This window comes from Cucurbita pepo, unplaced genomic scaffold (genome assembly GCF_057944985.1).
Source record: "Cucurbita pepo subsp. pepo isolate OVF unplaced genomic scaffold, ASM5794498v1 scafford_120, whole genome shotgun sequence".
Classification (NCBI taxonomy): domain Eukaryota; kingdom Viridiplantae; phylum Streptophyta; class Magnoliopsida; order Cucurbitales; family Cucurbitaceae; genus Cucurbita; species Cucurbita pepo.
The window spans coordinates 24,562-47,208 of NW_028258023.1; the positions used below are offsets into that span (position 1 = coordinate 24,562).

At 55.9% G+C, this 22,647-nt stretch overlaps 71 non-coding genes and 2 pseudogenes across 71 annotated transcripts; all 73 read right to left on the reverse strand.

Annotated features, from left to right (window-relative positions):
* Nucleotides 1-8: 8 nt before the first annotated feature.
* LOC147782041 (5S ribosomal RNA) lies at nucleotides 9-127 on the reverse strand. Its single transcript, XR_015418701.1, has one exon. It is a non-coding gene; the product is annotated as a 5S ribosomal RNA (ribosomal RNA).
* A 219-nt stretch (nucleotides 128-346) lies between these two features.
* LOC147782042 (5S ribosomal RNA) lies at nucleotides 347-465 on the reverse strand. The gene has a single exon (XR_015418702.1). It is a non-coding gene; the product is annotated as a 5S ribosomal RNA (ribosomal RNA).
* Nucleotides 466-598: 133 nt separating this feature from the next.
* LOC147782043 (5S ribosomal RNA) lies at nucleotides 599-717 on the reverse strand. The gene has a single exon (XR_015418703.1). It is a non-coding gene; the product is annotated as a 5S ribosomal RNA (ribosomal RNA).
* A 133-nt stretch (nucleotides 718-850) lies between these two features.
* LOC147782044 (5S ribosomal RNA) lies at nucleotides 851-969 on the reverse strand. The gene has a single exon (XR_015418704.1). It is a non-coding gene; the product is annotated as a 5S ribosomal RNA (ribosomal RNA).
* Nucleotides 970-1,102: 133 nt separating this feature from the next.
* Nucleotides 1,103-1,221, reverse strand: LOC147782045 (5S ribosomal RNA). Its single transcript, XR_015418705.1, has one exon. It is a non-coding gene; the product is annotated as a 5S ribosomal RNA (ribosomal RNA).
* A 133-nt stretch (nucleotides 1,222-1,354) lies between these two features.
* LOC147782046 (5S ribosomal RNA) lies at nucleotides 1,355-1,473 on the reverse strand. The gene has a single exon (XR_015418782.1). It is a non-coding gene; the product is annotated as a 5S ribosomal RNA (ribosomal RNA).
* A 133-nt stretch (nucleotides 1,474-1,606) lies between these two features.
* LOC147782047 (5S ribosomal RNA) lies at nucleotides 1,607-1,725 on the reverse strand. Its single transcript, XR_015418707.1, has one exon. It is a non-coding gene; the product is annotated as a 5S ribosomal RNA (ribosomal RNA).
* Nucleotides 1,726-1,858: 133 nt separating this feature from the next.
* On the reverse strand, nucleotides 1,859-1,977 carry LOC147782048 (5S ribosomal RNA). Its single transcript, XR_015418708.1, has one exon. It is a non-coding gene; the product is annotated as a 5S ribosomal RNA (ribosomal RNA).
* A 133-nt stretch (nucleotides 1,978-2,110) lies between these two features.
* Nucleotides 2,111-2,229, reverse strand: LOC147782049 (5S ribosomal RNA). The gene has a single exon (XR_015418709.1). It is a non-coding gene; the product is annotated as a 5S ribosomal RNA (ribosomal RNA).
* Nucleotides 2,230-2,448: 219 nt separating this feature from the next.
* On the reverse strand, nucleotides 2,449-2,567 carry LOC147782050 (5S ribosomal RNA). The gene has a single exon (XR_015418785.1). It is a non-coding gene; the product is annotated as a 5S ribosomal RNA (ribosomal RNA).
* A 133-nt stretch (nucleotides 2,568-2,700) lies between these two features.
* On the reverse strand, nucleotides 2,701-2,819 carry LOC147782051 (5S ribosomal RNA). The gene has a single exon (XR_015418710.1). It is a non-coding gene; the product is annotated as a 5S ribosomal RNA (ribosomal RNA).
* A 133-nt stretch (nucleotides 2,820-2,952) lies between these two features.
* Nucleotides 2,953-3,071, reverse strand: LOC147782052 (5S ribosomal RNA). Its single transcript, XR_015418711.1, has one exon. It is a non-coding gene; the product is annotated as a 5S ribosomal RNA (ribosomal RNA).
* Nucleotides 3,072-3,204: 133 nt separating this feature from the next.
* LOC147782053 (5S ribosomal RNA) lies at nucleotides 3,205-3,323 on the reverse strand. Its single transcript, XR_015418712.1, has one exon. It is a non-coding gene; the product is annotated as a 5S ribosomal RNA (ribosomal RNA).
* A 133-nt stretch (nucleotides 3,324-3,456) lies between these two features.
* On the reverse strand, nucleotides 3,457-3,575 carry LOC147782054 (5S ribosomal RNA). The gene has a single exon (XR_015418713.1). It is a non-coding gene; the product is annotated as a 5S ribosomal RNA (ribosomal RNA).
* Nucleotides 3,576-3,708: 133 nt separating this feature from the next.
* LOC147782055 (5S ribosomal RNA) lies at nucleotides 3,709-3,827 on the reverse strand. The gene has a single exon (XR_015418714.1). It is a non-coding gene; the product is annotated as a 5S ribosomal RNA (ribosomal RNA).
* Nucleotides 3,828-4,046: 219 nt separating this feature from the next.
* LOC147782056 (5S ribosomal RNA) lies at nucleotides 4,047-4,165 on the reverse strand. The gene has a single exon (XR_015418715.1). It is a non-coding gene; the product is annotated as a 5S ribosomal RNA (ribosomal RNA).
* Nucleotides 4,166-4,298: 133 nt separating this feature from the next.
* LOC147782057 (5S ribosomal RNA) lies at nucleotides 4,299-4,417 on the reverse strand. Its single transcript, XR_015418790.1, has one exon. It is a non-coding gene; the product is annotated as a 5S ribosomal RNA (ribosomal RNA).
* Nucleotides 4,418-4,636: 219 nt separating this feature from the next.
* Nucleotides 4,637-4,755, reverse strand: LOC147782058 (5S ribosomal RNA). Its single transcript, XR_015418716.1, has one exon. It is a non-coding gene; the product is annotated as a 5S ribosomal RNA (ribosomal RNA).
* Nucleotides 4,756-4,888: 133 nt separating this feature from the next.
* LOC147782059 (5S ribosomal RNA) lies at nucleotides 4,889-5,007 on the reverse strand. The gene has a single exon (XR_015418677.1). It is a non-coding gene; the product is annotated as a 5S ribosomal RNA (ribosomal RNA).
* A 133-nt stretch (nucleotides 5,008-5,140) lies between these two features.
* On the reverse strand, nucleotides 5,141-5,259 carry LOC147782060 (5S ribosomal RNA). Its single transcript, XR_015418718.1, has one exon. It is a non-coding gene; the product is annotated as a 5S ribosomal RNA (ribosomal RNA).
* Nucleotides 5,260-5,392: 133 nt separating this feature from the next.
* Nucleotides 5,393-5,511, reverse strand: LOC147782061 (5S ribosomal RNA). The gene has a single exon (XR_015418777.1). It is a non-coding gene; the product is annotated as a 5S ribosomal RNA (ribosomal RNA).
* Nucleotides 5,512-5,730: 219 nt separating this feature from the next.
* LOC147782062 (5S ribosomal RNA) lies at nucleotides 5,731-5,849 on the reverse strand. Its single transcript, XR_015418719.1, has one exon. It is a non-coding gene; the product is annotated as a 5S ribosomal RNA (ribosomal RNA).
* A 133-nt stretch (nucleotides 5,850-5,982) lies between these two features.
* LOC147782063 (5S ribosomal RNA) lies at nucleotides 5,983-6,101 on the reverse strand. The gene has a single exon (XR_015418720.1). It is a non-coding gene; the product is annotated as a 5S ribosomal RNA (ribosomal RNA).
* A 133-nt stretch (nucleotides 6,102-6,234) lies between these two features.
* Nucleotides 6,235-6,353, reverse strand: LOC147782064 (5S ribosomal RNA; annotated as a pseudogene).
* A 219-nt stretch (nucleotides 6,354-6,572) lies between these two features.
* LOC147782065 (5S ribosomal RNA) lies at nucleotides 6,573-6,691 on the reverse strand. The gene has a single exon (XR_015418721.1). It is a non-coding gene; the product is annotated as a 5S ribosomal RNA (ribosomal RNA).
* A 219-nt stretch (nucleotides 6,692-6,910) lies between these two features.
* Nucleotides 6,911-7,029, reverse strand: LOC147782066 (5S ribosomal RNA). The gene has a single exon (XR_015418722.1). It is a non-coding gene; the product is annotated as a 5S ribosomal RNA (ribosomal RNA).
* Nucleotides 7,030-7,248: 219 nt separating this feature from the next.
* LOC147782067 (5S ribosomal RNA) lies at nucleotides 7,249-7,367 on the reverse strand. Its single transcript, XR_015418723.1, has one exon. It is a non-coding gene; the product is annotated as a 5S ribosomal RNA (ribosomal RNA).
* Nucleotides 7,368-7,500: 133 nt separating this feature from the next.
* LOC147782068 (5S ribosomal RNA) lies at nucleotides 7,501-7,619 on the reverse strand. The gene has a single exon (XR_015418724.1). It is a non-coding gene; the product is annotated as a 5S ribosomal RNA (ribosomal RNA).
* Nucleotides 7,620-7,752: 133 nt separating this feature from the next.
* On the reverse strand, nucleotides 7,753-7,870 carry LOC147782069 (5S ribosomal RNA). Its single transcript, XR_015418796.1, has one exon. It is a non-coding gene; the product is annotated as a 5S ribosomal RNA (ribosomal RNA).
* A 219-nt stretch (nucleotides 7,871-8,089) lies between these two features.
* LOC147782070 (5S ribosomal RNA) lies at nucleotides 8,090-8,208 on the reverse strand. Its single transcript, XR_015418725.1, has one exon. It is a non-coding gene; the product is annotated as a 5S ribosomal RNA (ribosomal RNA).
* A 220-nt stretch (nucleotides 8,209-8,428) lies between these two features.
* On the reverse strand, nucleotides 8,429-8,547 carry LOC147782071 (5S ribosomal RNA). The gene has a single exon (XR_015418726.1). It is a non-coding gene; the product is annotated as a 5S ribosomal RNA (ribosomal RNA).
* Nucleotides 8,548-8,765: 218 nt separating this feature from the next.
* On the reverse strand, nucleotides 8,766-8,884 carry LOC147782072 (5S ribosomal RNA). Its single transcript, XR_015418727.1, has one exon. It is a non-coding gene; the product is annotated as a 5S ribosomal RNA (ribosomal RNA).
* A 219-nt stretch (nucleotides 8,885-9,103) lies between these two features.
* Nucleotides 9,104-9,222, reverse strand: LOC147782073 (5S ribosomal RNA). The gene has a single exon (XR_015418729.1). It is a non-coding gene; the product is annotated as a 5S ribosomal RNA (ribosomal RNA).
* A 219-nt stretch (nucleotides 9,223-9,441) lies between these two features.
* LOC147782074 (5S ribosomal RNA) lies at nucleotides 9,442-9,560 on the reverse strand. The gene has a single exon (XR_015418771.1). It is a non-coding gene; the product is annotated as a 5S ribosomal RNA (ribosomal RNA).
* Nucleotides 9,561-9,779: 219 nt separating this feature from the next.
* On the reverse strand, nucleotides 9,780-9,898 carry LOC147782075 (5S ribosomal RNA). Its single transcript, XR_015418730.1, has one exon. It is a non-coding gene; the product is annotated as a 5S ribosomal RNA (ribosomal RNA).
* A 219-nt stretch (nucleotides 9,899-10,117) lies between these two features.
* On the reverse strand, nucleotides 10,118-10,236 carry LOC147782076 (5S ribosomal RNA). The gene has a single exon (XR_015418731.1). It is a non-coding gene; the product is annotated as a 5S ribosomal RNA (ribosomal RNA).
* A 219-nt stretch (nucleotides 10,237-10,455) lies between these two features.
* Nucleotides 10,456-10,574, reverse strand: LOC147782077 (5S ribosomal RNA). Its single transcript, XR_015418732.1, has one exon. It is a non-coding gene; the product is annotated as a 5S ribosomal RNA (ribosomal RNA).
* Nucleotides 10,575-10,793: 219 nt separating this feature from the next.
* On the reverse strand, nucleotides 10,794-10,912 carry LOC147782078 (5S ribosomal RNA). The gene has a single exon (XR_015418733.1). It is a non-coding gene; the product is annotated as a 5S ribosomal RNA (ribosomal RNA).
* A 219-nt stretch (nucleotides 10,913-11,131) lies between these two features.
* LOC147782079 (5S ribosomal RNA) lies at nucleotides 11,132-11,250 on the reverse strand. Its single transcript, XR_015418734.1, has one exon. It is a non-coding gene; the product is annotated as a 5S ribosomal RNA (ribosomal RNA).
* Nucleotides 11,251-11,469: 219 nt separating this feature from the next.
* LOC147782080 (5S ribosomal RNA) lies at nucleotides 11,470-11,588 on the reverse strand. The gene has a single exon (XR_015418735.1). It is a non-coding gene; the product is annotated as a 5S ribosomal RNA (ribosomal RNA).
* Nucleotides 11,589-11,808: 220 nt separating this feature from the next.
* LOC147782081 (5S ribosomal RNA) lies at nucleotides 11,809-11,927 on the reverse strand. Its single transcript, XR_015418736.1, has one exon. It is a non-coding gene; the product is annotated as a 5S ribosomal RNA (ribosomal RNA).
* Nucleotides 11,928-12,060: 133 nt separating this feature from the next.
* Nucleotides 12,061-12,179, reverse strand: LOC147782082 (5S ribosomal RNA). Its single transcript, XR_015418737.1, has one exon. It is a non-coding gene; the product is annotated as a 5S ribosomal RNA (ribosomal RNA).
* Nucleotides 12,180-12,398: 219 nt separating this feature from the next.
* On the reverse strand, nucleotides 12,399-12,517 carry LOC147782083 (5S ribosomal RNA). The gene has a single exon (XR_015418738.1). It is a non-coding gene; the product is annotated as a 5S ribosomal RNA (ribosomal RNA).
* A 219-nt stretch (nucleotides 12,518-12,736) lies between these two features.
* Nucleotides 12,737-12,855, reverse strand: LOC147782084 (5S ribosomal RNA). Its single transcript, XR_015418770.1, has one exon. It is a non-coding gene; the product is annotated as a 5S ribosomal RNA (ribosomal RNA).
* Nucleotides 12,856-13,074: 219 nt separating this feature from the next.
* Nucleotides 13,075-13,193, reverse strand: LOC147782085 (5S ribosomal RNA). Its single transcript, XR_015418740.1, has one exon. It is a non-coding gene; the product is annotated as a 5S ribosomal RNA (ribosomal RNA).
* A 219-nt stretch (nucleotides 13,194-13,412) lies between these two features.
* On the reverse strand, nucleotides 13,413-13,531 carry LOC147782086 (5S ribosomal RNA). Its single transcript, XR_015418741.1, has one exon. It is a non-coding gene; the product is annotated as a 5S ribosomal RNA (ribosomal RNA).
* A 219-nt stretch (nucleotides 13,532-13,750) lies between these two features.
* On the reverse strand, nucleotides 13,751-13,869 carry LOC147782087 (5S ribosomal RNA). Its single transcript, XR_015418742.1, has one exon. It is a non-coding gene; the product is annotated as a 5S ribosomal RNA (ribosomal RNA).
* A 219-nt stretch (nucleotides 13,870-14,088) lies between these two features.
* LOC147782088 (5S ribosomal RNA) lies at nucleotides 14,089-14,207 on the reverse strand. The gene has a single exon (XR_015418743.1). It is a non-coding gene; the product is annotated as a 5S ribosomal RNA (ribosomal RNA).
* Nucleotides 14,208-14,426: 219 nt separating this feature from the next.
* Nucleotides 14,427-14,545, reverse strand: LOC147782089 (5S ribosomal RNA). The gene has a single exon (XR_015418744.1). It is a non-coding gene; the product is annotated as a 5S ribosomal RNA (ribosomal RNA).
* Nucleotides 14,546-14,764: 219 nt separating this feature from the next.
* Nucleotides 14,765-14,883, reverse strand: LOC147782090 (5S ribosomal RNA). The gene has a single exon (XR_015418745.1). It is a non-coding gene; the product is annotated as a 5S ribosomal RNA (ribosomal RNA).
* Nucleotides 14,884-15,102: 219 nt separating this feature from the next.
* On the reverse strand, nucleotides 15,103-15,221 carry LOC147782091 (5S ribosomal RNA). The gene has a single exon (XR_015418746.1). It is a non-coding gene; the product is annotated as a 5S ribosomal RNA (ribosomal RNA).
* Nucleotides 15,222-15,440: 219 nt separating this feature from the next.
* LOC147782092 (5S ribosomal RNA) lies at nucleotides 15,441-15,559 on the reverse strand. The gene has a single exon (XR_015418747.1). It is a non-coding gene; the product is annotated as a 5S ribosomal RNA (ribosomal RNA).
* Nucleotides 15,560-15,778: 219 nt separating this feature from the next.
* LOC147782093 (5S ribosomal RNA) lies at nucleotides 15,779-15,897 on the reverse strand. The gene has a single exon (XR_015418748.1). It is a non-coding gene; the product is annotated as a 5S ribosomal RNA (ribosomal RNA).
* Nucleotides 15,898-16,116: 219 nt separating this feature from the next.
* LOC147782094 (5S ribosomal RNA) lies at nucleotides 16,117-16,235 on the reverse strand. Its single transcript, XR_015418749.1, has one exon. It is a non-coding gene; the product is annotated as a 5S ribosomal RNA (ribosomal RNA).
* Nucleotides 16,236-16,454: 219 nt separating this feature from the next.
* Nucleotides 16,455-16,573, reverse strand: LOC147782095 (5S ribosomal RNA). Its single transcript, XR_015418751.1, has one exon. It is a non-coding gene; the product is annotated as a 5S ribosomal RNA (ribosomal RNA).
* Nucleotides 16,574-16,791: 218 nt separating this feature from the next.
* On the reverse strand, nucleotides 16,792-16,910 carry LOC147782096 (5S ribosomal RNA). Its single transcript, XR_015418752.1, has one exon. It is a non-coding gene; the product is annotated as a 5S ribosomal RNA (ribosomal RNA).
* Nucleotides 16,911-17,129: 219 nt separating this feature from the next.
* Nucleotides 17,130-17,248, reverse strand: LOC147782097 (5S ribosomal RNA). Its single transcript, XR_015418753.1, has one exon. It is a non-coding gene; the product is annotated as a 5S ribosomal RNA (ribosomal RNA).
* A 219-nt stretch (nucleotides 17,249-17,467) lies between these two features.
* LOC147782098 (5S ribosomal RNA) lies at nucleotides 17,468-17,586 on the reverse strand. The gene has a single exon (XR_015418754.1). It is a non-coding gene; the product is annotated as a 5S ribosomal RNA (ribosomal RNA).
* A 219-nt stretch (nucleotides 17,587-17,805) lies between these two features.
* Nucleotides 17,806-17,924, reverse strand: LOC147782099 (5S ribosomal RNA). The gene has a single exon (XR_015418755.1). It is a non-coding gene; the product is annotated as a 5S ribosomal RNA (ribosomal RNA).
* A 219-nt stretch (nucleotides 17,925-18,143) lies between these two features.
* LOC147782100 (5S ribosomal RNA) lies at nucleotides 18,144-18,262 on the reverse strand. The gene has a single exon (XR_015418756.1). It is a non-coding gene; the product is annotated as a 5S ribosomal RNA (ribosomal RNA).
* Nucleotides 18,263-18,481: 219 nt separating this feature from the next.
* LOC147782101 (5S ribosomal RNA) lies at nucleotides 18,482-18,600 on the reverse strand. The gene has a single exon (XR_015418757.1). It is a non-coding gene; the product is annotated as a 5S ribosomal RNA (ribosomal RNA).
* A 219-nt stretch (nucleotides 18,601-18,819) lies between these two features.
* On the reverse strand, nucleotides 18,820-18,938 carry LOC147782102 (5S ribosomal RNA). The gene has a single exon (XR_015418780.1). It is a non-coding gene; the product is annotated as a 5S ribosomal RNA (ribosomal RNA).
* A 219-nt stretch (nucleotides 18,939-19,157) lies between these two features.
* LOC147782103 (5S ribosomal RNA) lies at nucleotides 19,158-19,276 on the reverse strand. The gene has a single exon (XR_015418758.1). It is a non-coding gene; the product is annotated as a 5S ribosomal RNA (ribosomal RNA).
* Nucleotides 19,277-19,496: 220 nt separating this feature from the next.
* LOC147782104 (5S ribosomal RNA) lies at nucleotides 19,497-19,615 on the reverse strand. The gene has a single exon (XR_015418759.1). It is a non-coding gene; the product is annotated as a 5S ribosomal RNA (ribosomal RNA).
* Nucleotides 19,616-19,834: 219 nt separating this feature from the next.
* On the reverse strand, nucleotides 19,835-19,953 carry LOC147782105 (5S ribosomal RNA). The gene has a single exon (XR_015418760.1). It is a non-coding gene; the product is annotated as a 5S ribosomal RNA (ribosomal RNA).
* Nucleotides 19,954-20,171: 218 nt separating this feature from the next.
* On the reverse strand, nucleotides 20,172-20,290 carry LOC147782106 (5S ribosomal RNA). Its single transcript, XR_015418762.1, has one exon. It is a non-coding gene; the product is annotated as a 5S ribosomal RNA (ribosomal RNA).
* A 219-nt stretch (nucleotides 20,291-20,509) lies between these two features.
* LOC147782107 (5S ribosomal RNA) lies at nucleotides 20,510-20,628 on the reverse strand. The gene has a single exon (XR_015418769.1). It is a non-coding gene; the product is annotated as a 5S ribosomal RNA (ribosomal RNA).
* A 219-nt stretch (nucleotides 20,629-20,847) lies between these two features.
* On the reverse strand, nucleotides 20,848-20,966 carry LOC147782108 (5S ribosomal RNA). The gene has a single exon (XR_015418763.1). It is a non-coding gene; the product is annotated as a 5S ribosomal RNA (ribosomal RNA).
* Nucleotides 20,967-21,185: 219 nt separating this feature from the next.
* On the reverse strand, nucleotides 21,186-21,304 carry LOC147782109 (5S ribosomal RNA). The gene has a single exon (XR_015418764.1). It is a non-coding gene; the product is annotated as a 5S ribosomal RNA (ribosomal RNA).
* Nucleotides 21,305-21,523: 219 nt separating this feature from the next.
* On the reverse strand, nucleotides 21,524-21,642 carry LOC147782110 (5S ribosomal RNA). The gene has a single exon (XR_015418765.1). It is a non-coding gene; the product is annotated as a 5S ribosomal RNA (ribosomal RNA).
* Nucleotides 21,643-21,861: 219 nt separating this feature from the next.
* LOC147782111 (5S ribosomal RNA) lies at nucleotides 21,862-21,980 on the reverse strand. Its single transcript, XR_015418766.1, has one exon. It is a non-coding gene; the product is annotated as a 5S ribosomal RNA (ribosomal RNA).
* A 219-nt stretch (nucleotides 21,981-22,199) lies between these two features.
* On the reverse strand, nucleotides 22,200-22,318 carry LOC147782112 (5S ribosomal RNA). Its single transcript, XR_015418767.1, has one exon. It is a non-coding gene; the product is annotated as a 5S ribosomal RNA (ribosomal RNA).
* Nucleotides 22,319-22,538: 220 nt separating this feature from the next.
* On the reverse strand, nucleotides 22,539-22,647 carry LOC147782113 (5S ribosomal RNA; annotated as a pseudogene; the record flags this gene model as incomplete).

Below are 22,647 nucleotides of genomic sequence, written 5' to 3' on the forward strand. Positions count from 1 at the left end.
ATAAAAAAGGGGTGCAACACGAGGACTTCCCAAGTGGTCACCCAACTTAGTACTACTCTCGCCCAAGCACGCTTAACTGCGGAGTTCTGATGGGATCCGGTGCATTAGTGCTGGTATGATCGCACCCGACATGCCATGCGCACAAATTGCATTTAACGCATGCGGGGTGGGCATGATCGAGGCGACGGTGGGTGCACGCACGTGCTGGGAACGGCCGGCGGGGCCCGCGCGGACACGTCGGGGAGAAGAAACGCGATGGGCGTGAGCGTGCGAGGTTGCCATTTGTAAAGAAAGGAAGAAAAGAACGGGGAGAAATTGAAGTAACGAGCAAAAGAAATATAAAAAAGGGGTGCAACACGAGGACTTCCCAAGTGGTCACCCAACTTAGTACTACTCTCGCCCAAGCACGCTTAACTGCGGAGTTCTGATGGGATCCGGTGCATTAGTGCTGGTATGATCGCACCCGACATGCCATGCGCACAAATTGCATTTAACGCATGCGGGGTGGGCATGATCGAGGCGACGGTGGGTGCACGCACGTGCTGGGAACGGCCGGCGGGGCCCGCGCGGACACGTCGGGGAGAAGAAATATAAAAAAGGGGTGCAACACGAGGACTTCCCAAGTGGTCACCCAACTTAGTACTACTCTCGCCCAAGCACGCTTAACTGCGGAGTTCTGATGGGATCCGGTGCATTAGTGCTGGTATGATCGCACCCGACATGCCATGCGCACAAATTGCATTTAACGCATGCGGGGTGGGCATGATCGAGGCGACGGTGGGTGCACGCACGTGCTGGGAACGGCCGGCGGGGCCCGCGCGGACACGTCGGGGAGAAGAAATATAAAAAAGGGGTGCAACACGAGGACTTCCCAAGTGGTCACCCAACTTAGTACTACTCTCGCCCAAGCACGCTTAACTGCGGAGTTCTGATGGGATCCGGTGCATTAGTGCTGGTATGATCGCACCCGACATGCCATGCGCACAAATTGCATTTAACGCATGCGGAGTGGGCATGATCGAGGCGACGGTGGGTGCACGCACGTGCTGGGAACGGCCGGCGGGGCCCGCGCGGACACGTCGGGGAGAAGAAATATAAAAAAGGGGTGCAACACGAGGACTTCCCAAGTGGTCACCCAACTTAGTACTACTCTCGCCCAAGCACGCTTAACTGCGGAGTTCTGATGGGATCCGGTGCATTAGTGCTGGTATGATCGCACCCGACATGCCATGCGCACAAATTGCATTTAACGCATGCGGGGTGGGCATGATCGAGGCGACGGTGGGTGCACGCACGTGCTGGGAACGGCCGGCGGGGCCCGCGCGGACACGTCGGGGAGAAGAAATATAAAAAAGGGGTGCAACACGAGGACTTCCCAAGTGGTCACCCAACTTAGTACTACTCTCGCCCAAGCACGCTTAACTGCGGAGTTCTGATGGGATCCGGTGCATTAGTGCTGGAATGATCGCACCCGACATGCCATGCGCACAAATTGCATTTAACGCATGCGGGGTGGGCATGATCGAGGCGACGGTGGGTGCACGCACGTGCTGGGAACGGCCGGCGGGGCCCGCGCGGACACGTCGGGGAGAAGAAATATAAAAAAGGGGTGCAACACGAGGACTTCCCAAGTGGTCACCCAACTTAGTACTACTCTCGCCCAAGCACGCTTAACTGCGGAGTTCTGATGGGATCCGGTGCATTAGTGCTGGTATGATCGCACCCGACATGCCATGCGCACAAATTGCATTTAACGCATGCGGGGTGGGCATGATCGAGGCGACGGTGGGTGCACGCACGTGCTGGGAACGGCCGGCGGGGCCCGCGCGGACACGTCGGGGAGAAGAAATATAAAAAAGGGGTGCAACACGAGGACTTCCCAAGTGGTCACCCAACTTAGTACTACTCTCGCCCAAGCACGCTTAACTGCGGAGTTCTGATGGGATCCGGTGCATTAGTGCTGGTATGATCGCACCCGACATGCCATGCGCACAAATTGCATTTAACGCATGCGGGGTGGGCATGATCGAGGCGACGGTGGGTGCACGCACGTGCTGGGAACGGCCGGCGGGGCCCGCGCGGACACGTCGGGGAGAAGAAATATAAAAAAGGGGTGCAACACGAGGACTTCCCAAGTGGTCACCCAACTTAGTACTACTCTCGCCCAAGCACGCTTAACTGCGGAGTTCTGATGGGATCCGGTGCATTAGTGCTGGTATGATCGCACCCGACATGCCATGCGCACAAATTGCATTTAACGCATGCGGGGTGGGCATGATCGAGGCGACGGTGGGTGCACGCACGTGCTGGGAACGGCCGGCGGGGCCCGCGCGGACACGTCGGGGAGAAGAAACGCGATGGGCGTGAGCGTGCGAGGTTGCCATTTGTAAAGAAAGGAAGAAAAGAACGGGGAGAAATTGAAGTAACGAGCAAAAGAAATATAAAAAAGGGGTGCAACACGAGGACTTCCCAAGTGGTCACCCAACTTAGTACTACTCTCGCCCAAGCACGCTTAACTGCGGAGTTCTGATGGAATCCGGTGCATTAGTGCTGGTATGATCGCACCCGACATGCCATGCGCACAAATTGCATTTAACGCATGCGGGGTGGTCATGATCGAGGCGACGGTGGGTGCACGCACGTGCTGGGAACGGCCGGCGGGGCCCGCGCGAACACGTCGGGGAGAAGAAATATAAAAAAGGGGTGCAACACGAGGACTTCCCAAGTGGTCACCCAACTTAGTACTACTCTCGCCCAAGCACGCTTAACTGCGGAGTTCTGATGGGATCCGGTGCATTAGTGCTGGTATGATCGCACCCGACATGCCATGCGCACAAATTGCATTTAACGCATGCGGGGTGGGCATGATCGAGGCGACGGTGGGTGCACGCACGTGCTGGGAACGGCCGGCGGGGCCCGCGCGGACACGTCGGGGAGAAGAAATATAAAAAAGGGGTGCAACACGAGGACTTCCCAAGTGGTCACCCAACTTAGTACTACTCTCGCCCAAGCACGCTTAACTGCGGAGTTCTGATGGGATCCGGTGCATTAGTGCTGGTATGATCGCACCCGACATGCCATGCGCACAAATTGCATTTAACGCATGCGGAGTGGGCATGATCGAGGCGACGGTGGGTGCACGCACGTGCTGGGAACGGCCGGCGGGGCCCGCGCGGACACGTCGGGGAGAAGAAATATAAAAAAGGGGTGCAACACGAGGACTTCCCAAGTGGTCACCCAACTTAGTACTACTCTCGCCCAAGCACGCTTAACTGCGGAGTTCTGATGGGATCCGGTGCATTAGTGCTGGTATGATCGCACCCGACATGCCATGCGCACAAATTGCATTTAACGCATGCGGGGTGGGCATGATCGAGGCGACGGTGGGTGCACGCACGTGCTGGGAACGGCCGGCGGGGCCCGCGCGGACACGTCGGGGAGAAGAAATATAAAAAAGGGGTGCAACACGAGGACTTCCCAAGTGGTCACCCAACTTAGTACTACTCTCGCCCAAGCACGCTTAACTGCGGAGTTCTGATGGGATCCGGTGCATTAGTGCTGGTATGATCGCACCCGACATGCCATGCGCACAAATTGCATTTAACGCATGCGGGGTGGGCATGATCGAGGCGACGGTGGGTGCACGCACGTGCTGGGAACGGCCGGCGGGGCCCGCGCGGACACGTCGGGGAGAAGAAATATAAAAAAGGGGTGCAACACGAGGACTTCCCAAGTGGTCACCCAACTTAGTACTACTCTCGCCCAAGCACGCTTAACTGCGGAGTTCTGATGGGATCCGGTGCATTAGTGCTGGTATGATCGCACCCGACATGCCATGCGCACAAATTGCATTTAACGCATGCGGGGTGGGCATGATCGAGGCGACGGTGGGTGCACGCACGTGCTGGGAACGGCCGGCGGGGCCCGCGCGGACACGTCGGGGAGAAGAAACGCGATGGGCGTGAGCGTGCGAGGTTGCCATTTGTAAAGAAAGGAAGAAAAGAACGGGGAGAAATTGAAGTAACGAGCAAAAGAAATATAAAAAAGGGGTGCAACACGAGGACTTCCCAAGTGGTCACCCAACTTAGTACTACTCTCGCCCAAGCACGCTTAACTGCGGAGTTCTGATGGGATCCGGTGCATTAGTGCTGGTATGATCGCACCCGACATGCCATGCGCACAAATTGCATTTAACGCATGCGGGGTGGGCATGATCGAGGCGACGGTGGGTGCACGCACGTGCTGGGAACGGCCGGCGGGGCCCGCGCGGACACGTCGGGGAGAAGAAATATAAAAAAGGGGTGCAACACGAGGACTTCCCAAGTGGTCACCCAACTTAGTACTACTCTCGCCCAAGCACGCTTAACTGCGGAATTCTGATGGGATCCGGTGCATTAGTGCTGGTATGATCGCACCCGACATGCCATGCGCACAAATTGCATTTAACGCATGCGGGGTGGGCATGATCGAGGCGACGGTGGGTGCACGCACGTGCTGGGAACGGCCGGCGGGGCCCGCGCGGACACGTCGGGGAGAAGAAACGCGATGGGCGTGAGCGTGCGAGGTTGCCATTTGTAAAGAAAGGAAGAAAAGAACGGGGAGAAATTGAAGTAACGAGCAAAAGAAATATAAAAAAGGGGTGCAACACGAGGACTTCCCAAGTGGTCACCCAACTTAGTACTACTCTCGCCCAAGCACGCTTAACTGCGGAGTTCTGATGGGATCCGGTGCATTAGTGCTGGTATGATCGCACCCGACATGCCATGCGCACAAATTGCATTTAACGCATGCGGGGTGGGCATGATCGAGGCGACGGTGGGTGCACGCACGTGCTGGGAACGGCCGGCGGGGCCCGCGCGGACACGTCGGGGAGAAGAAATATAAAAAAGGGGTGCAACACGAGAACTTCCCAAGTGGTCACCCAACTTAGTACTACTCTCGCCCAAGCACGCTTAACTGCGGAGTTCTGATGGGATCCGGTGCATTAGTGCTGGTATGATCGCACCCGACATGCCATGCGCACAAATTGCATTTAACGCATGCGGGGTGGGCATGATCGAGGCGACGGTGGGTGCACGCACGTGCTGGGAACGGCCGGCGGGGCCCGCGCGGACACGTCGGGGAGAAGAAATATAAAAAAGGGGTGCAACACGAGGACTTCCCAAGTGGTCACCCAACTTAGTACTACTCTCGCCCAAGCACGCTTAACTGCGGAGTTCTGATGGGATCCGGTGCATTAGTGCTGGTATGATCGCACCCGACATGCCATGCGCACAAATTGCATTTAACGCATGCGGGGTGGGCATGATCGAGGCGACGGTGGGTGCACGCACGTGCTGGGAACGGCCGGCGGGGCCCGCGCGGACACGTCGGGGAGAAGAAATATAAAAAAGGGGTGCAACACGAGGACTTCGCAAGTGGTCACCCAACTTAGTACTACTCTCGCCCAAGCACGCTTAACTGCGGAGTTCTGATGGGATCCGGTGCATTAGTGCTGGTATGATCGCACCCGACATGCCATGCGCACAAATTGCATTTAACGCATGCGGGGTGGGCATGATCGAGGCGACGGTGGGTGCACGCACGTGCTGGGAACGGCCGGCGGGGCCCGCGCGGACACGTCGGGGAGAAGAAACGCGATGGGCGTGAGCGTGCGAGGTTGCCATTTGTAAAGAAAGGAAGAAAAGAACGGGGAGAAATTGAAGTAACGAGCAAAAGAAATATAAAAAAGGGGTGCAACACGAGGACTTCCCAAGTGGTCACCCAACTTAGTACTACTCTCGCCCAAGCACGCTTAACTGCGGAGTTCTGATGGGATCCGGTGCATTAGTGCTGGTATGATCGCACCCGACATGCCATGCGCACAAATTGCATTTAACGCATGCGGGGTGGGCATGATCGAGGCGACGGTGGGTGCACGCACGTGCTGGGAACGGCCGGCGGGGCCCGCGCGGACACGTCGGGGAGAAGAAATATAAAAAAGGGGTGCAACACGAGGACTTCCCAAGTGGTCACCCAACTTAGTACTACTCTCGCCCAAGCACGCTTAACTGCGGAGTTCTGATGGGATCCGGTGCATTAGTGCTGGTATGATCGCACCCGACATGCCATGCGCACAAATTGCATTTAACGCATGCGGGGTGGGCATGATCGAGGCGACGGTGGGTGCACGCACGTGCTGGGAACGGCCGGCGGGGCCCGCGCGGACACGTCGGGGAGAAGAAATATAAAAAAGGGGTGCAACACGAGGACTTCCCAAGTGGTCACCCAACTTAGTACTACTCTCGCCCAAGCACGCTTAACTGCGTTGTTCTGATGGGATCCGGTGCATTAGTGCTGGTATGATCGCACCCGACATGCCATGCGCATAAATTGCATTTAACGCATGCGGGGTGGGCATGATCGAGGCGACGGTGGGTGCACGCACGTGCTGGGAACGGCCGGCGGGGCCCGCGCGGACACGTCGGGGAGAAGAAACGCGATGGGCGTGAGCGTGCGAGGTTGCCATTTGTAAAGAAAGGAAGAAAAGAACGGGGAGAAATTGAAGTAACGAGCAAAAGAAATATAAAAAAGGGGTGCAACACGAGGACTTCCCAAGTGGTCACCCAACTTAGTACTACTCTCGCCCAAGCACGCTTAACTGCGGAGTTCTGATGGGATCCGGTGCATTAGTGCTGGTATGATCGCACCCGACATGCCATGCGCACAAATTGCATTTAACGCATGCGGGGTGGGCATGATCGAGGCGACGGTGGGTGCACGCACGTGCTGGGAACGGCCGGCGGAGCCCGCGCAGACACGTCGGGGAGAAGAAACGCGATGGGCGTGAGCGTGCGAGGTTGCCATTTGTAAAGAAAGGAAGAAAAGAACGGGGAGAAATTGAAGTAACGAGCAAAAGAAATATAAAAAAGGGGTGCAACACGAGGACTTCCCAAGTGGTCACCCAACTTAGTACTACTCTCGCCCAAGCACGCTTAACTGCGGAGTTCTGATGGGATCCGGTGCATTAGTGCTGGTATGATCGCACCCGACATGCCATGCGCACAAATTGCATTTAACGCATGCGGGGTGGGCATGATCGAGGCGACGGTGGGTGCACGCACGTGCTGGGAACGGCCGGCGGGGCCCGCGCGGACACGTCGGGGAGAAGAAACGCGATGGGCGTGAGCGTGCGAGGTTGCCATTTGTAAAGAAAGGAAGAAAAGAACGGGGAGAAATTGAAGTAACGAGCAAAAGAAATATAAAAAAGGGGTGCAACACGAGGACTTCCCAAGTGGTCACCCAACTTAGTACTACTCTCGCCCAAGCACGCTTAACTGCGGAGTTCTGATGGGATCCGGTGCATTAGTGCTGGTATGATCGCACCCGACATGCCATGCGCACAAATTGCATTTAACGCATGCGGGGTGGGCATGATCGAGGCGACGGTGGGTGCACGCACGTGCTGGGAACGGCCGGCGGGGCCCGCGCGGACACGTCGGGGAGAAGAAATATAAAAAAGGGGTGCAACACGAGGACTTCCCAAGTGGTCACCCAACTTAGTACTACTCTCGCCCAAGCACGCTTAACTGCGGAGTTCTGATGGGATCCGGTGCATTAGTGCTGGTATGATCGCACCCGACATGCCATGCGCACAAATTGCATTTAACGCATGCGGGGTGGGCATGATCGAGGCGACGGTGGGTGCACGCTCGTGCTGGGAACGGCCGGCGGGGCCCGCGCGGACACGTCGGGGAGAAGAAATATAAAAAAGGGGTGCAACACGAGGACTTCCCAAGTGGTCACCCAACTTAGTACTACTCTCGCCCAAGCACGCTTAATGCGGAGTTCTGATGGGATCCGGTGCATTAGTGCTGGTATGATCGCACCCGACATGCCATGCGCACAAATTGCATTTAACGCATGCGGGGTGGGCATGATCGAGGCGACGGTGGGTGCACGCACGTGCTGGGAACGGCCGGCGGGGCCCGCGCGGACACGTCGGGGAGAAGAAACGCGATGGGCGTGAGCGTGCGAGGTTGCCATTTGTAAAGAAAGGAAGAAAAGAACGGGGAGAAATTGAAGTAACGAGCAAAAGAAATATAAAAAAGGGGTGCAACACGAGGACTTCCCAAGTGGTCACCCAACTTAGTACTACTCTCGCCCAAGCACGCTTAACTGCGGAGTTCTGATGGGATCCGGTGCATTAGTGCTGGTATGATCGCACCCGACATGCCATGCGCACAAATTGCATTTAACGCATGCGGGGTGGGCATGATCGAGGCGACGGTGGGGTGCACGCACGTGCTGGGAACGGCCGGCGGAGCCCGCGCGGACACGTCGGGGAGAAGAAACGCGATGGGCGTGAGCGTGCGAGGTTGCCATTTGTAAAGAAAGGAAGAAAAGAACGGGGAGAAATTGAAGTAACGAGCAAAAGAAATATAAAAAAGGGGTGCAACACGAGGACTTCCCAAGTGGTCACCCAACTTAGTACTACTCTCGCCCAAGCACGCTTAACTGCGGAGTTCTGATGGGATCCGGTGCATTAGTGCTGGTATGATCGCACCCGACATGCCATGCGCACAAATTGCATTTAACGCATGCGGGGTGGGCATGATCGAGGCGACGGTGGGTGCACGCACGTGCTGGGAACGGCCGGCGGGGCCCGCGCGGACACGTTGGGGAGAAGAAACGCGATGGGCGTGAGCGTGCGAGGTTGCCATTTGTAAAGAAAGGAAGAAAGAACGGGGAGAAATTGAAGTAACGAGCAAAAGAAATATAAAAAAGGGGTGCAACACGAGGACTTCCCAAGTGGTCACCCAACTTAGTACTACTCTCGCCCAAGCACGCTTAACTGCGGAGTTCTGATGGGATCCGGTGCATTAGTGCTGGTATGATCGCACCCGACATGCCATGCGCACAAATTGCATTTAACGCATGCGGGGTGGGCATGATCGAGGCGACGGTGGGTGCACGCACGTGCTGGGAACGGCCGGCGGGGCCCGCGCGGACACGTCGGGGAGAAGAAACGCGATGGGCGTGAGCGTGCGAGGTTGCCATTTGTAAAGAAAGGAAGAAAAGAACGGGGAGAAATTGAAGTAACGAGCAAAAGAAATATAAAAAAGGGGTGCAACACGAGGACTTCCCAAGTGGTCACCCAACTTAGTACTACTCTCGCCCAAGCACGCTTAACTGCGGAGTTCTGATGGGATCCGGTGCATTAGTGCTGGTATGATCGCACCCGACATGCCATGCGCACAAATTGCATTTAACGCATGCGGGGTGGGCATGATCGAGGCGACGGTGGGTGCACGCACGTGCTGGGAACGGCCGGCGGGGCCCGCGCGGACACGTCGGGGAGAAGAAACGCGATGGGCGTGAGCGTGCGAGGTTGCCATTTGTAAAGAAAGGAAGAAAAGAACGGGGAGAAATTGAAGTAACGAGCAAAAGAAATATAAAAAAGGGGTGCAACACGAGGACTTCCCAAGTGGTCACCCAACTTAGTACTACTCTCGCCCGAGCACGCTTAACTGCGGAGTTCTGATGGGATCCGGTGCATTAGTGCTGGTATGATCGCACCCGACATGCCATGCGCACAAATTGCATTTAACGCATGCGGGGTGGGCATGATCGAGGCGACGGTGGGTGCACGCACGTGCTGGGAACGGCCGGCGGGGCCCGCGCGGACACGTTGGGGAGAAGAAACGCGATGGGCGTGAGCGTGCGAGGTTGCCATTTGTAAAGAAAGGAAGAAAAGAACGGGGAGAAATTGAAGTAACGAGCAAAAGAAATATAAAAAAGGGGTGCAACACGAGGACTTCCCAAGTGGTCACCCAACTTAGTACTACTCTCGCCCAAGCACGCTTAACTGCGGAGTTCTGATGGGATCCGGTGCATTAGTGCTGGTATGATCGCACCCGACATGCCATGCGCACAAATTGCATTTAACGCATGCGGGGTGGGCATGATCGAGGCGACGGTGGGTGCACGCACGTGCTGGGAACGGCCGGCGGGGCCCGCGCGGACACGTCGGGGAGAAGAAACGCGATGGGCGTGAGCGTGCGAGGTTGCCATTTGTAAAGAAAGGAAGAAAAGAACGGGGAGAAATTGAAGTAACGAGCAAAAGAAATATAAAAAAGGGGTGCAACACGAGGACTTCCCAAGTGGTCACCCAACTTAGTACTACTCTCGCCCAAGCACGCTTAACTGCGGAGTTCTGATGGGATCCGGTGCATTAGTGCTGGTATGATCGCACCCGACATGCCATGCGCACAAATTGCATTTAACGCATGCGGGGTGGGCATGATCGAGGCGACGGTGGGTGCACGCACGTGCTGGGAACGGCCGGCGGGGCCCGCGCGGACACGTCGGGGAGAAGAAACGCGATGGGCGTGAGCGTGCGAGGTTGCCATTTGTAAAGAAAGGAAGAAAAGAACGGGGAGAAATTGAAGTAACGAGCAAAAGAAATATAAAAAAGGGGTGCAACACGAGGACTTCCCAAGTGGTCACCCAACTTAGTACTACTCTCGCCCAAGCACGCTTAACTGCGGAGTTCTGATGGGATCCGGTGCATTAGTGCTGGTATGATCGCACCCGACATGCCATGCGCACAAATTGCATTTAACGCATGCGGGGTGGGCATGATCGAGGCGACGGTGGGTGCACGCACGTGCTGGGAACGGCCGGCGGGGCCCGCGCGGACACGTTGGGGAGAAGAAACGCGATGGGCGTGAGCGTGCGAGGTTGCCATTTGTAAAGAAAGGAAGAAAAGAACGGGGAGAAATTGAAGTAACGAGCAAAAGAAATATAAAAAAGGGGTGCAACACGAGGACTTCCCAAGTGGTCACCCAACTTAGTACTACTCTCGCCCAAGCACGCTTAACTGCGGAGTTCTGATGGGATCCGGTGCATTAGTGCTGGTATGATCGCACCCGACATGCCATGCGCACAAATTGCATTTAACGCATGCGGGGTGGGCATGATCGAGGCGACGGTGGGTGCACGCACGTGCTGGGAACGGCCGGCGGGGCCCGCGCGGACACGTCGGGGAGAAGAAACGCGATGGGCGTGAGCGTGCGAGGTTGCCATTTGTAAAGAAAGGAAGAAAAGAACGGGGAGAAATTGAAGTAACGAGCAAAAGAAATATAAAAAAGGGGTGCAACACGAGGACTTCCCAAGTGGTCACCCAACTTAGTACTACTCTCGCCCAAGCACGCTTAACTGCGGAGTTCTGATGGGATCCGGTGCATTAGTGCTGGTATGATCGCACCCGACATGCCATGCGCACAAATTGCATTTAACGCATGCGGGGTGGGCATGATCGAGGCGACGGTGGGTGCACGCACGTGCTGGGAACGGCCGGCGGGGCCCGCGCGGACACGTCGGGGAGAAGAAACGCGATGGGCGTGAGCGTGCGAGGTTGCCATTTGTAAAGAAAGGAAGAAAAGAACGGGGAGAAATTGAAGTAACGAGCAAAAGAAATATAAAAAAGGGGTGCAACACGAGGACTTCCCAAGTGGTCACCCAACTTAGTACTACTCTCGCCCAAGCACGCTTAACTGCGGAGTTCTGATGGGATCCGGTGCATTAGTGCTGGTATGATCGCACCCGACATGCCATGCGCACAAATTGCATTTAACGCATGCGGGGTGGGCATGATCGAGGCGACGGTGGGTGCACGCACGTGCTGGGAACGGCCGGCGGGGCCCGCGCGGACACGTTGGGGAGAAGAAACGCGATGGGCGTGAGCGTGCGAGGTTGCCATTTGTAAAGAAAGGAAGAAAAGAACGGGGAGAAATTGAAGTAACGAGCAAAAGAAAATATAAAAAAGGGGTGCAACACGAGGACTTCCCAAGTGGTCACCCAACTTAGTACTACTCTCGCCCAAGCACGCTTAACTGCGGAGTTCTGATGGGATCCGGTGCATTAGTGCTGGTATGATCGCACCCGACATGCCATGCGCACAAATTGCATTTAACGCATGCGGGGTGGGCATGATCGAGGCGACGGTGGGTGCACGCACGTGCTGGGAACGGCCGGCGGGGCCCGCGCGGACACGTCGGGGAGAAGAAATATAAAAAAGGGGTGCAACACGAGGACTTCCCAAGTGGTCACCCAACTTAGTACTACTCTCGCCCAAGCACGCTTAACTGCGGAGTTCTGATGGGATCCGGTGCATTAGTGCTGGTATGATCGCACCCGACATGCCATGCGCACAAATTGCATTTAACGCATGCGGGATGGGCATGATCGAGGCGACGGTGGGTGCACGCACGTGCTGGGAACGGCCGGCGGGGCCCGCGCGGACACGTCGGGGAGAAGAAACGCGATGGGCGTGAGCGTGCGAGGTTGCCATTTGTAAAGAAAGGAAGAAAAGAACGGGGAGAAATTGAAGTAACGAGCAAAAGAAATATAAAAAAGGGGTGCAACACGAGGACTTCCCAAGTGGTCACCCAACTTAGTACTACTCTCGCCCAAGCACGCTTAACTGCGGAGTTCTGATGGGATCCGGTGCATTAGTGCTGGTATGATCGCACCCGACATGCCATGCGCACAAATTGCATTTAACGCATGCGGGGTGGGCATGATCGAGGCGACGGTGGGTGCACGCACGTGCTGGGAACGGCCGGCGGGGCCCGCGCGGACACGTCGGGGAGAAGAAACGCGATGGGCGTGAGCGTGCGAGGTTGCCATTTGTAAAGAAAGGAAGAAAAGAACGGGGAGAAATTGAAGTAACGAGCAAAAGAAATATAAAAAAGGGGTGCAACACGAGGACTTCTCAAGTGGTCACCCAACTTAGTACTACTCTCGCCCAAGCACGCTTAACTGCGGAGTTCTGATGGGATCCGGTGCATTAGTGCTGGTATGATCGCACCCGACATGCCATGCGCACAAATTGCATTTAACGCATGCGGGGTGGGCATGATCGAGGCGACGGTGGGTGCACGCACGTGCTGGGAACGGCCGGCGGGGCCCGCGCGGACACGTCGGGGAGAAGAAACGCGATGGGCGTGAGCGTGCGAGGTTGCCATTTGTAAAGAAAGGAAGAAAAGAACGGGGAGAAATTGAAGTAACGAGCAAAAGAAATATAAAAAAGGGGTGCAACACGAGGACTTCCCAAGTGGTCACCCAACTTAGTACTACTCTCGCCCAAGCACGCTTAACTGCGGAGTTCTGATGGGATCCGGTGCATTAGTGCTGGTATGATCGCACCCGACATGCCATGCGCACAAATTGCATTTAACGCATGCGGGGTGGGCATGATCGAGGCGACGGTGGGTGCACGCACGTGCTGGGAACGGCCGGCGGGGCCCGCGCGGACACGTCGGGGAGAAGAAACGCGATGGGCGTGAGCGTGCGAGGTTGCCATTTGTAAAGAAAGGAAGAAAAGAACGGGGAGAAATTGAAGTAACGAGCAAAAGAAATATAAAAAAGGGGTGCAACACGAGGACTTCCCAAGTGGTCACCCAACTTAGTACTACTCTCGCCCAAGCACGCTTAACTGCGGAGTTCTGATGGGATCCGGTGCATTAGTGCTGGTATGATCGCACCCGACATGCCATGCGCACAAATTGCATTTAACGCATGCGGGGTGGGCATGATCGAGGCGACGGTGGGTGCACGCACGTGCTGGGAACGGCCGGCGGGGCCCGCGCGGACACGTCGGGGAGAAGAAACGCGATGGGCGTGAGCGTGCGAGGTTGCCATTTGTAAAGAAAGGAAGAAAAGAACGGGGAGAAATTGAAGTAACGAGCAAAAGAAATATAAAAAAGGGGTGCAACACGAGGACTTCCCAAGTGGTCACCCAACTTAGTACTACTCTCGCCCAAGCACGCTTAACTGCGGAGTTCTGATGGGATCCGGTGCATTAGTGCTGGTATGATCGCACCCGACATGCCATGCGCACAAATTGCATTTAACGCATGCAGGGTGGGCATGATCGAGGCGACGGTGGGTGCACGCACGTGCTGGGAACGGCCGGCGGGGCCCGCGCGGACACGTCGGGGAGAAGAAACGCGATGGGCGTGAGCGTGCGAGGTTGCCATTTGTAAAGAAAGGAAGAAAAGAACGGGGAGAAATTGAAGTAACGAGCAAAAGAAATATAAAAAAGGGGTGCAACACGAGGACTTCCCAAGTGGTCACCCAACTTAGTACTACTCTCGCCCAAGCACGCTTAACTGCGGAGTTCTGATGGGATCCGGTGCATTAGTGCTGGTATGATCGCACCCGACATGCCATGCGCACAAATTGCATTTAACGCATGCGGGGTGGGCATGATCGAGGCGACGGTGGGTGCACGCACGTGCTGGGAACGGCCGGCGGGGCCCGCGCGGACACGTCGGGGAGAAGAAACGCGATGGGCGTGAGCGTGCGAGGTTGCCATTTGTAAAGAAAGGAAGAAAAGAACGGGGAGAAATTGAAGTAACGAGCAAAAGAAATATAAAAAAGGGGTGCAACACGAGGACTTCCCAAGTGGTCACCCAACTTAGTACTACTCTCGCCCAAGCACGCTTAACTGCGGAGTTCTGATGGGATCCGGTGCATTAGTGCTGGTATGATCGCACCCGACATGCCATGCGCACAAATTGCATTTAACGCATGCGGGGTGGGCATGATCGAGGCGACGGTGGGTGCACGCACGTGCTGGGAACGGCCGGCGGGGCCCGCGCGGACACGTTGGGGAGAAGAAACGCGATGGGCGTGAGCGTGCGAGGTTGCCATTTGTAAAGAAAGGAAGAAAAGAACGGGGAGAAATTGAAGTAACGAGCAAAAGAAATATAAAAAAGGGGTGCAACACGAGGACTTCCCAAGTGGTCACCCAACTTAGTACTACTCTCGCCCAAGCACGCTTAACTGCGGAGTTCTGATGGGATCCGGTGCATTAGTGCTGGTATGATCGCACCCGACATGCCATGCGCACAAATTGCATTTAACGCATGCGGGGTGGGCATGATCGAGGCGACGGTGGGTGCACGCACGTGCTGGGAACGGCCGGCGGGGCCCGCGCGGACACGTCGGGGAGAAGAAACGCGATGGGCGTGAGCGTGCGAGGTTGCCATTTGTAAAGAAAGGAAGAAAAGAACGGGGAGAAATTGAAGTAACGAGCAAAAGAAATATAAAAAAGGGGTGCAACACGAGGACTTCCCAAGTGGTCACCCAACTTAGTACTACTCTCGCCCAAGCACGCTTAACTGCGGAGTTCTGATGGGATCCGGTGCATTAGTGCTGGTATGATCGCACCCGACATGCCATGCGCACAAATTGCATTTAATGCATGCGGGGTGGGCATGATCGAGGCGACGGTGGGTGCACGCACGTGCTGGGAACGGCCGGCGGGGCCCGCGCGGACACGTCGGGGAGAAGAAACGCGATGGGCGTGAGCGTGCGAGGTTGCCATTTGTAAAGAAAGGAAGAAAAGAACGGGGAGAAATTGAAGTAACGAGCAAAAGAAATATAAAAAAGGGGTGCAACACGAGGACTTCCCAAGTGGTCACCCAACTTAGTACTACTCTCGCCCAAGCACGCTTAACTGCGGAGTTCTGATGGGATCCGGTGCATTAGTGCTGGTATGATCGCACCCAACATGCCATGCGCACAAATTGCATTTAACGCATGCGGGGTGGGCATGATCGAGGCGACGGTGGGTGCACGCACGTGCTGGGAACGGCCGGCAGGGCCCGCGCGGACACGTCGGGGAGAAGAAACGCGATGGGCGTGAGCGTGCGAGGTTGCCATTTGTAAAGAAAGGAAGAAAAGAACGGGGAGAAATTGAAGTAACGAGCAAAAGAAATATAAAAAAGGGGTGCAACACGAGGACTTCCCAAGTGGTCACCCAACTTAGTACTACTCTCGCCCAAGCACGCTTAACTGCGGAGTTCTGATGGGATCCGGTGCATTAGTGCTGGTATGATCGCACCCGACATGCCATGCGCACAAATTGCATTTAACGCATGCGGGGTGGGCATGATCGAGGCGACGGTGGGTGCACGCACGTGCTGGGAACGGCCGGCGGGGCCCGCGCGGACACGTCGGGGAGAAGAAACGCGATGGGCGTGAGCGTGCGAGGTTGCCATTTGTAAAGAAAGGAAGAAAAGAACGGGGAGAAATTGAAGTAACGAGCAAAAGAAATATAAAAAAGGGGTGCAACACGAGGACTTCCCAAGTGGTCACCCAACTTAGTACTACTCTCGCCCAAGCACGCTTAACTGCGGAGTTCTGATGGGATCCGGTGCATTAGTGCTGGTATGATCGCACCCGACATGCCATGCGCACAAATTGCATTTAACGCATGCGGGGTGGGCATGATCGAGGCGACGGTGGGTGCACGCACGTGCTGGGAACGGCCGGCGGGGCCCGCGCGGACACGTTGGGGAGAAGAAACGCGATGGGCGTGAGCGTGCGAGGTTGCCATTTGTAAAGAAAGGAAGAAAAGAACGGGGAGAAATTGAAGTAACGAGCAAAAGAAATATAAAAAAGGGGTGCAACACGAGGACTTCCCAAGTGGTCACCCAACTTAGTACTACTCTCGCCCAAGCACGCTTAACTGCGGAGTTCTGATGGGATCCGGTGCATTAGTGCTGGTATGATCGCACCCGACATGCCATGCGCACAAATTGCATTTAACGCATGCGGGTGGGCATGATCGAGGCGACGGTGGGTGCACGCACGTGCTGGGAACGGCCGGCGGGGCCCGCGCGGACACGTCGGGGAGAAGAAACGCGATGGGCGTGAGCGTGCGAGGTTGCCATTTGTAAAGAAAGGAAGAAAAGAACGGGGAGAAATTGAAGTAACGAGCAAAAGAAATATAAAAAAGGGGTGCAACACGAGGACTTCCCAAGTGGTCACCCAACTTAGTACTACTCTCGCCCAAGCACGCTTAACTGCGGAGTTCTGATGGGATCCGGTGCATTAGTGCTGGTATGATCGCACCCGACATGCCATGCGCACAAATTGCATTTAACGCATGCGGGGTGGGCATGATCGAGGCGACGGTGGGTGCACGCACGTGCTGGGAACGGCCGGCGGGGCCCGCGCGGACACGTCGGGGAGAAGAAACGCGATGGGCGTGAGCGTGCGAGGTTGCCATTTGTAAAGAAAGGAAGAAAAGAACGGGGAGAAATTGAAGTAACGAGCAAAAGAAATATAAAAAAGGGGTGCAACACGAGGACTTCCCAAGTGGTCACCCAACTTAGTACTACTCTCGCCCAAGCACGCTTAACTGCGGAGTTCTGATGGGATCCGGTGCATTAGTGCTGGTATGATCGCACCCGACATGCCATGCGCACAAATTGCATTTAACGCATGCGGGGTGGGCATGATCGAGGCGACGGTGGGTGCACGCACGTGCTGGGAACGGCCGGCGGGGCCCGCGCGGACACGTCGGGGAGAAGAAACGCGATGGGCGTGAGCGTGCGAGGTTGCCATTTGTAAAGAAAGGAAGAAAAGAACGGGGAGAAATTGAAGTAACGAGCAAAAGAAATATAAAAAAGGGGTGCAACACGAGGACTTCCCAAGTGGTCACCCAACTTAGTACTACTCTCGCCCAAGCACGCTTAACTGCGGAGTTCTGATGGGATCCGGTGCATTAGTGCTGGTATGATCGCACCCGACATGCCATGCGCACAAATTGCATTTAACGCATGCGGGGTGGGCATGATCGAGGCGACGGTGGGTGCACGCACGTGCTGGGAACGGCCGGCGGGGCCCGCGCGGACACGTCGGGGAGAAGAAACGCGATGGGCGTGAGCGTGCGAGGTTGCCATTTGTAAAGAAAGGAAGAAAAGAACGGGGAGAAATTGAAGTAACGAGCAAAAGAAATATAAAAAAGGGGTGCAACACGAGGACTTCCCAAGTGGTCACCCAACTTAGTACTACTCTCGCCCAAGCACGCTTAACTGCGGAGTTCTGATGGGATCCGGTGCATTAGTGCTGGTATGATCGCACCCGACATGCCATGCGCACAAATTGCATTTAATGCATGCGGGGTGGGCATGATTGAGGCGACGGTGGGTGCACGCACGTGCTGGGAACGGCCGGCGGGGCCCGCGCGGACACGTCGGGGAGAAGAAACGCGATGGGCGTGAGCGTGCGAGGTTGCCATTTGTAAAGAAAGGAAGAAAAGAACGGGGAGAAATTGAAGTAACGAGCAAAAGAAATATAAAAAAGGGGTGCAACACGAGGACTTCCCAAGTGGTCACCCAACTTAGTACTACTCTCGCCCAAGCACGCTTAACTGCGGAGTTCTGATGGGATCCGGTGCATTAGTGCTGGTATGATCGCACCCGACATGCCATGCGCACAAATTGCATTTAACGCATGCGGGGTGGGCATGATCGAGGCGACGGTGGGTGCCCGCACGTGCTGGGAACGGCCGGCAGGGCCCGCGCGGACACGTTGGGGAGAAGAAACGCGATGGGCGTGAGCGTGCGAGGTTGCCATTTGTAAAGAAAGGAAGAAAAGAACGGGGAGAAATTGAAGTAACGAGCAAAAGAAATATAAAAAAGGGGTGCAACACGAGGACTTCCCAAGTGGTCACCCAACTTAGTACTACTCTCGCCCAAGCACGCTTAACTGCGGAGTTCTGATGGGATCCGGTGCATTAGTGCTGGTATGATCGCACCCGACATGCCATGCGCACAAATTGCATTTAACGCATGCGGGGTGGGCATGATCGAGGCGACGGTGGGTGCACGCACGTGCTGGGAACGGCCGGCGGGGCCCGCGCGGACACGTCGGGGAGAAGAAACGCGATGGGCGTGAGCGTGCGAGGTTGCCATTTGTAAAGAAAGGAAGAAAAGAACGGGGAGAAATTGAAGTAACGAGCAAAAGAAATATAAAAAAGGGGTGCAACACGAGGACTTCCCAAGTGGTCACCCAACTTAGTACTACTCTCGCCCAAGCACGCTTAACTGCGGAGTTCTGATGGGATCCGGTGCATTAGTGCTAGTATGATCGCACCCGACATGCCATGCGCACAAATTGCATTTAACGCATGCGGGGTGGGCATGATCGAGGCGACGGTGGGTGCACGCACGTGCTGGGAACGGCCGGCGGGGCCCGCGCGGACACGTCGGGGAGAAGAAACGCGATGGGCGTGAGCGTGCGAGGTTGCCATTTGTAAAGAAAGGAAGAAAAGAACGGGGAGAAATTGAAGTAACGAGCAAAAGAAATATAAAAAAGGGGTGCAACACGAGGACTTCCCAAGTGGTCACCCAACTTAGTACTACTCTCGCCCAAGCACGCTTAACTGCGGAGTTCTGATGGGATCCGGTGCATTAGTGCTGGTATGATCGCACCCGACATGCCATGCGCACAAATTGCATTTAACGCATGCGGGGTGGGCATGATCGAGGCGACGGTGGGTGCACGCACGTGCTGGGAACGGCCGGCGGGGCCCGCGCGGACACGTTGGGGAGAAGAAACGCGATGGGCGTGAGCGTGCGAGGTTGCCATTTGTAAAGAAAGGAAGAAAAGAACGGGGAGAAATTGAAGTAACGAGCAAAAGAAATATAAAAAAGGGGGTGCAACACGAGGACTTCCCAAGTGGTCACCCAACTTAGTACTACTCTCGCCCAAGCACGCTTAACTGCGGAGTTCTGATGGGATCCGGTGCATTAGTGCTGGTATGATCGCACCCGACATGCCATGCGCACAAATTGCATTTAACGCATGCGGGGTGGGCATGATCGAGGCGACGGTGGGTGCACGCACGTGCTGGGAACGGCCGGCGGGGCCCGCGCGGACACGTCGGGGAGAAGAAACGCGATGGGCGTGAGCGTGCGAGGTTGCCATTTGTAAAGAAAGGAAGAAAAGAACGGGGAGAAATTGAAGTAACGAGCAAAAGAAATATAAAAAAGGGGTGCAACACGAGGACTTCCCAAGTGGTCACCCAACTTAGTACTACTCTCGCCCAAGCACGCTTAACTGCGGAGTTCTGATGGGATCCGGTGCATTAGTGCTGGTATGATCGCACCCGACATGCCATGCGCACAAATTGCATTTAACGCATGCGGGGTGGGCATGATCGAGGCGACGGTGGGTGCACGCACGTGCTGGGAACGGCCGGCGGGGCCGCGCGGACACGTCGGGGAGAAGAAACGCGATGGGCGTGAGCGTGCGAGGTTGCCATTTGTAAAGAAAGGAAGAAAAGAACGGGGAGAAATTGAAGTAACGAGCAAAAGAAATATAAAAAAGGGGTGCAACACGAGGACTTCCCAAGTGGTCACCCAACTTAGTACTACTCTCGCCCAAGCACGCTTAACTGCGGAGTTCTGATGGGATCCGGTGCATTAGTGCTGGTATGATCGCACCCGACATGCCATGCGCACAAATTGCATTTAACGCATGCGGGGTGGGCATGATCGAGGCGACGGTGGGTGCACGCACGTGCTGGGAACGGCCGGCGGGGCCCGCGCGGACACGTTGGGGAGAAGAAACGCGATGGGCGTGAGCGTGCGAGGTTGCCATTTGTAAAGAAAGGAAGAAAAGAACGGGGAGAAATTGAAGTAACGAGCAAAAGAAATATAAAAAAGGGGTGCAACACGAGGACTTCCCAAGTGGTCACCCAACTTAGTACTACTCTCGCCCAAGCACGCTTAGCTGCGGAGTTCTGATGGGATCCGGTGCATTAGTGCTGGTATGATCGCACCCGACATGCCATGCGCACAAATTGCATTTAACGCATGCGGGGTGGGCATGATCGAGGCGACGGTGGGTGCACGCACGTGCTGGGAACGGCCGGCGGGGCCCGCGCGGACACGTTGGGGAGAAGAAACGCGATGGGCGTGAGCGTGCGAGGTTGCCATTTGTAAAGAAAGGAAGAAAAGAACGGGGAGAAATTGAAGTAACGAGCAAAAGAAATATAAAAAAGGGGTGCAACACGAGGACTTCCCAAGTGGTCACCCAACTTAGTACTACTCTCGCCCAAGCACGCTTAACTGCGGAGTTCTGATGGGATCCGGTGCATTAGTGCTGGTATGATCGCACCCGACATGCCATGCGCACAAATTGCATTTAACGCATGCGGGGTGGGCATGATCGAGGCGACGGTGGGTGCACGCACGTGCTGGGAACGGCCGGCGGGGCCCGCGCGGACACGTCGGGGAGAAGAAACGCGATGGGCGTGAGCGTGCGAGGTTGCCATTTGTAAAGAAAGGAAGAAAAGAACGGGGAGAAATTGAAGTAACGAGCAAAAGAAATATAAAAAAGGGGTGCAACACGAGGACTTCCCAAGTGGTCACCCAACTTAGTACTACTCTCGCCCAAGCACGCTTAACTGCGGAGTTCTGATGGGATCCGGTGCATTAGTGCTGGTATGATCGCACCCGACATGCCATGCGCACAAATTGCATTTAACGCATGCGGGGTGGGCATGATCGAGGCGACGGTGGGTGCACGCACGTGCTGGGAACGGCCGGCGGGGCCCGCGCGGACACGTTGGGGAGAAGAAACGCGATGGGCGTGAGCGTGCGAGGTTGCCATTTGTAAAGAAAGGAAGAAAAGAACGGGGAGAAATTGAAGTAACGAGCAAAAGAAATATAAAAAAGGGGTGCAACACGAGGACTTCCCAAGTGGTCACCCAACTTAGTACTACTCTCGCCCAAGCACGCTTAACTGCGGAGTTCTGATGGGATCCGGTGCATTAGTGCTGGTATGATCGCACCCGACATGCCATGCGCACAAATTGCATTTAACGCATGCGGGGTGGGCATGATCGAGGCGACGGTGGGTGCACGCACGTGCTGGGAACGGCCGGCGGGGCCCGCGCGGACACGTCGGGGAGAAGAAACGCGATGGGCGTGAGCGTGCGAGGTTGCCATTTGTAAAGAAAGGAAGAAAAGAACGGGGAGAAATTGAAGTAACGAGCAAAAGAAATATAAAAAAGGGGTGCAACACGAGGACTTCCCAAGTGGTCACCCAACTTAGTACTACTCTCGCCCAAGCACGCTTAACTGCGGAGTTCTGATGGGATCCGGTGCATTAGTGCTGGTATGATCGCACCCGACATGCCATGCGCACAAATTGCATTTAACGCATGCGGGGTGGGCATGATCGAGGCGACGGTGGGTGCACGCACGTGCTGGGAACGGCCGGCGGGGCCCGCGCGGACACGTCGGGGAGAAGAAACGCGATGGGCGTGAGCGTGCGAGGTTGCCATTTGTAAAGAAAGGAAGAAAAGAACGGGGAGAAATTGAAGTAACGAGCAAAAGAAATATAAAAAAGGGGTGCAACACGAGGACTTCCCAAGTGGTCACCCAACTTAGTACTACTCTCGCCCAAGCACGCTTAACTGCGGAGTTCTGATGGGATCCGGTGCATTAGTGCTGGTATGATCGCACCCGACATGCCATGCGCACAAATTGCATTTAACGCATGCGGGGTGGGGCATGATCGAGGCGACGGTGGGTGCACGCACGTGCTGGGAACGGCCGGCGGGGCCCGCGCGGACACGTCGGGGAGAAGAAACGCGATGGGCGTGAGCGTGCGAGGTTGCCATTTGTAAAGAAAGGAAGAAAAGAACGGGGAGAAATTGAAGTAACGAGCAAAAGAAATATAAAAAAGGGGTGCAACACGAGGACTTCCCAAGTGGTCACCCAACTTAGTACTACTCTCGCCCAAGCACGCTTAACTGCGGAGTTCTGATGGGATCCGGTGCATTAGTGCTGGTAA